The sequence below is a fragment of the Tachyglossus aculeatus genome, chromosome 21 (genome assembly GCF_015852505.1).
Source record: "Tachyglossus aculeatus isolate mTacAcu1 chromosome 21, mTacAcu1.pri, whole genome shotgun sequence".
In the NCBI taxonomy this organism is placed as follows: Eukaryota; Metazoa; Chordata; class Mammalia; order Monotremata; family Tachyglossidae; genus Tachyglossus; species Tachyglossus aculeatus.
Window position 1 is genome coordinate 14277770 of NC_052086.1, and position 6025 is coordinate 14283794.

The window sequence follows — 6025 nt, forward strand, 5'->3', positions numbered from 1 at the left end:
CCGGCTCCACCAATCGTCGAGCGCCAACCGCCGGGGCCCCGCCCCTCATCCCTGATCCAGCCAATCAGAGGGCGAGGAAGGGCGCGCGGCTCGGCCAATCGGCGGGAGGCGTCGCGGGGGCCCGTTGCTATGGGGACGGGAAAGAGGGAGAGGGGAAGCGACGACCCGGCCCACCCGGAGCGAGGACCAATGAGGAAGGCGCTTCGGCGCCTGCGTACTGGGAGCTTCGGGCCATCGCCTCATTCCCACCCACCCCCCCTCCCGGTGGCCAATCATAAAGGAGGAAGGGGGAGGGGGGCGTGGTGTCGTTCGTTCGTTCGTTCGTTCGTTCGTTCGTTCGTTCGTTCGTTCGTTCGTTCGTTCGTTCGTTCGTTCGTTCGTTCGTTCGTTCGTTCGTTCGTTCGTTCGTTCGTTCGTTCGTTCGTTCGTTCGTTCGTTCGTTCGTTCGTTCGTTCGTTCGTTCGTTCGTTCGTTCGTTCGTTCGTTCGTTCGTTCGTTCGTTCGTTCGTTCATAATAATAATAATAATAATAATAATAATGGCATTTATTTCTCCAAGCTAGCTCTCTTCCTCCCTTCAGAGCCCTAATAATAATAATAATGATAATGATGGCATTTATTAAGCGCTCGTTCGTTCTTCATTCGTTCGTTCTCTCGCTCGTTCATTCATTCGTTCGTTCGTCCGTCATTCATAATAATAATAATAATAATAATAATAATAACAATAATAATAATAATGGAATTTATTTCTCCAAGCCAGTTCTCTTCCTCCCTTCAGAGACCTAATAATAATAATAATAATAATAATAATAATAATAATAATGGCATTTATTAAGCGCTCGTTCGTTCTTCATTCGTTCGTTCGCTCATTCGTTCATTCATTCGTTCGTTCGTTCGTCATTCATTCATAATAATAATAATAATAATAGTAATAATAATAGTGATGGCATTTATTTTTCCAAGCTAGCTCTCTTCCTCCCTTCAGAGCCCTAATAATAATAATAATAATAATAATGATGATGGCATTTATTAAGCACTCGTTCGTTCTTCATTCGTTCGTTCGCTCGTTCGTTCATTCATTCGTTCGTTCGTTCGTTCGTCATTCATTCATAATAATAATAATAATAATAACCGCATTTATTTCTCCAAGCTAGCTCTCTTCCTCCCTTCAGAGCCCTAATAATAATAATGATGATGATGATGATGATAGCATTTATTAAGCGCTTACTATGTGCAAAGCACTGTTCTAAGCGCTGGGGAGGTTACAAGGTGATCAAATACCATCATTATTATTATTATTATTCTCTAAGCTTGCACATAGTAAGCGCTTAACAAATACCATTATTATTATTATTATTATAATTCTCTAAGCTTGGACTTCCCAAGCGCTTAGTCCAGTGCTCTGCACACAGTGAGCGCTCAATAAATACGATTGAATGAATGAATGAAAAAATACCATTATTATTATTATTATTCTCTAAACTTGCACATAGTAAGTGCTTAACAAATACCATCATTATTATTATTATTATTCTCTAAGCTTGCACATAGTAAGCACTTAACAAATACGATTATTATTATTATTATTATTCTCTAGGCTTGGACTTCCCAAGCACTTAGGCCAGTGCTCTGCACACAGTGAGTGCTCAATAAATACGATTGAATGAACTAATGAACAAATACCATTATTATTATTATTCTCTAACCTTGCACATAGTAAGCGCTTAAATACCATCATAATTATTATTATTCTTCTCTAAGCTTGCACTTAATAAGTGCTTAACAAACACCATTATTATTATTATTATTATTATTCTCTATGCTTGCACATAGTAAGCGCTTAACAAATACCATCATCATTATTATTATTATTCTCTAAGCTTGCACAGAGTAAGCGCTTAACAAATACCATCATCATTATTATTATTCTCTAAGCTTGCACAGAGTAAGCGCTTAATAAATACCATTATTATTATTATTATTATTATTATCATTCTCTAAGCTTGGACTTCCCAAGCGCTTAGTCCAGTGCTCTGCACACAGTGAGCGCTCAATAAATACGATTGAATGAATGAATGAACAAATACCATCATCATTATTATTATTATTATTATTCTCTAAGCTTGCACATAGTAAGCACTTAACAAACACCATCATCATCACTATTATTATTCTCTAAACTTGCACATATTAAGCGCTTAACAAATACCATCATCATTATTATTATTATTCTCTAAGCTTGCACAGAGTAAGTGCTTAATAAATACCATTATTATTATTATTATTATTATTATTATTATTCTCTAAGCTTGGACTTCCCAAGCGCTTAGTCCAGTGCTCTGCACACAGTGAGCGCTCAATAAATACGATTGAATGAAAGAATGAACAAAAATACCATCATTATTATTATTATTATTATTATTCTCTAAGCTTGCACATGGTAAGTGCTTAACAAATACCATTATTATTATTAATATTTTCTAAGCTTGCACATAGCACTTAACGAACACCATTATCATTACTATTATTATTCTCTAAGCTTGCACATAGCACTTAACGAACACCATTATCGTTACTATTATTATTCTCTAAGCTTGCACAGAGTAAGTGCTTAATAAATACCATCATCATCATTATTATTCTCTAAGCTTGCACAGAGTAAGCGCTTAATAAATACCGTTATTATTATTATTATTCTCTAAGCTTGGACTTCCCAAGCGCTTAGTCCAGTGCTCTGCACACAGTGAGCACTCAATAAATACGATTGAATGAACAAATACCACTATTATTATCATCATTATTATTATATAATTAATAATAAGAATTATTATTATTAATAATAATAAAATAATAAATAAATAAATGATAATAAATAATATATAAATATATAAATAATATAATAATAAATAAAATAATAATAATAATAAAATAAATAATAATTAATAATAATAATTAATAATAATAATAATAATAATAATAATAATAATAATAATAATAATAATATGCCAAAAAAGAGGCGGGGTCGCGTTTAGGGGCCGGGTCTGGTCCCAGCCAACGGGAGAGGTGGAGCATCCTTCCCCAAGGCCGCGGACTGGGCCTTCATCCGGAATGAGCCCCCTCCTTCCCCTCCCCACAGCATCTGTATATATGTATATATGTTTGTACAGATTTAGTACTCTATATATTTATTCATTTTTCTTGTACATATTTATTCCATTTATTTTCTCTGGTTTATATGTTTTGTTTTGATGTCTGTCTCCCCCTTCTAATAATGGCATTTATTAAACGCTTACTATGTGCAAAGCCCTGGGGAGGTTACAAAGTGATCAGGTGGTCCCACGTGGGGCTCCCAGTCTTCATCCCCATTTTCCAGATGAGGGAACTGAGGCCCGGAGAAGTGAAGTGACTCGCCCAAAGTCACCCAGCTGACAATTGGCAGAGGCGGGATTTGAACCCGTGACCTCTGCCTCCAAAGCCCGGGCTCTTTCCACAGAGCCACGCTGCTTCTCTAGTGGGTAGGGACCGTCTCTAGATGTTGCCAACTTGTCCTTCCCAAGCGCTTAGTCCAGTGCTCTGCACACAGTCAGCGCTCAATAAATACGATTGCATGAATGAATAAGCTTGGACTTCCCAAGCGCTTAGTCCAGTGCTCTGCGCACAGTGAGCGCTCAATTAATACGATTGAGTGAATGAATGGACAAATGCCATTATTATTAATATTTTTATAATAATAATATAATATAGCATACTATAATATAACATCAATCATTTTTATAATAATATTATATTATATTATAACAATAATATAACATAGCATAACAAAACATAACATAATGTAATATAATATAAGAACATATAACATAATATAATATATAATAATATAACACAACACATTTAACATGTAATACTATCATATAACATAATATAACATAACATAACATAATATAATATAATATGACATGATATAATATAATATAACATAATACAATATAACATAATATAATAATACATAATATAATACATATAACATACAATAATGTAATATAATGCAATATAACATAACATAATATAATATATAATATAGTATAACATAATATAATAATATAACATAATAATTATTTTTATAAGAATAACATAATATAATATCAGATAACATAGCATAATATAACATAACATGATATAATATAATACAATATAACATAACATAATATAATATACAATGTAATATAACATAACACAACAAAATATAATGATATAATATAACAATATAATATAATCATTATTTTTATAAGAATAGCATAATATCATATAACATAGAATGATATAACATAACATGATATATAATATAATATAACATAATGTAATATGATATAATATAACATACAATAACATAACATGCTACATATAATAATATATAATAACATACAACAATATAATGTAATAACACATAACAGCACACAATAATATAATATAATACAATACAATATAATAGTATACAATAATATAACATAATATAATACAATACAATAAAATATAAAATAAGATATAATATAATATATGAGATAATATAATATATAATATAATGTAATGCAAAATATAATATAATAATATAGCACAATATAATATAATATAATATAATATAATGTAATATAGTATAATATACCATGATATAATATAATATAATACAATATAATACAATACAATACAATACAATACAATATAACACAATACAATACAATACAAAATAATATAATATAATATAAAATATGATATAATATATAACATATAATATAATACAATGCAATATAATACAATACAATATCATACAATATAACATAATACAATACAATACAAAATAATACAAAATAATATAATATAACACAATACAATATAATATAATATAATAATATAACAATATAATATAACATAACATAATACAATATATAATATAATACAATATAATATAATACAATACAATATAATATAATACAATATAATATAATATAATATAATATAACGATATAATATAATAATATAATACACTACAATATAATATAATACAATATAATACAATATAATATAATATAACGATATAATATAATAATATAATACACTACAATATAATATAATACAATATAATATAATATAATATAATGCAATGCAATATAATACAATATAATATAATACAATACAATATAATATAATATAATATAACATACAATAATATAATATATAACAATACATAATAATATGTATTGTATATGTATATATGTATATGGTTATATATATGTATATATGTATATATGTATATATATGTATATATGGTTGTACATATTTATTACTCTATTTATTTATTTATTTATTTATTTTACTTGCACATTTCTATCCTACTTATTTTATTTTGTTGGTATGTTTGGTTCTGTTCTCTGTCTCCCCCTTTTAGACTGTGAGCCCACTGTGGGGTAGGGCCCGTCTCTATGTGATGCCAGCTTGTACTTCCCAAGCGCTTAGTCCAGTGCTCTGCACATAGTAAGCGCTCAATCAATACGATTGATTGATTGATATAATACAACACAATGCAATAATATAATGTAATATGGTATAGTATAATATAACAATATAAAATAACATAACATATAATAATATGATAATATTATTATGAGAATTATTTGTATTCTGAATAAAATGCCCCAAAGGGGGCGGGGGGGGGTGTTTCGGGGCCGGGCCTGGTCCCAGCCAATGGGAGCGGGCGAGGCGGAGCAGCCTTCCCCGAGGCCGCGGGTCGGGGGGGGGGGGGGGGGGGCTTCCTCTGGGCGCCTGCGCAGTAGCGGCGGGGGGGGGGGCCTTCCTCTGGGCGCCTGCGCAGTAGCGGCGGGGGGGGCTTCCTCTGGGCGCCTGCGCAGTAGCGGCGGGGGGGGCCCTCCTCTGGGCGCCTGCGCAGTAGCGGCGGGGGGGCCCTCCTCTGGGCGCCTGCGCAGTAGCGGCGGGGGGGGGGGGCGGGGACACGGGCGGCGTCAGGCCCCATC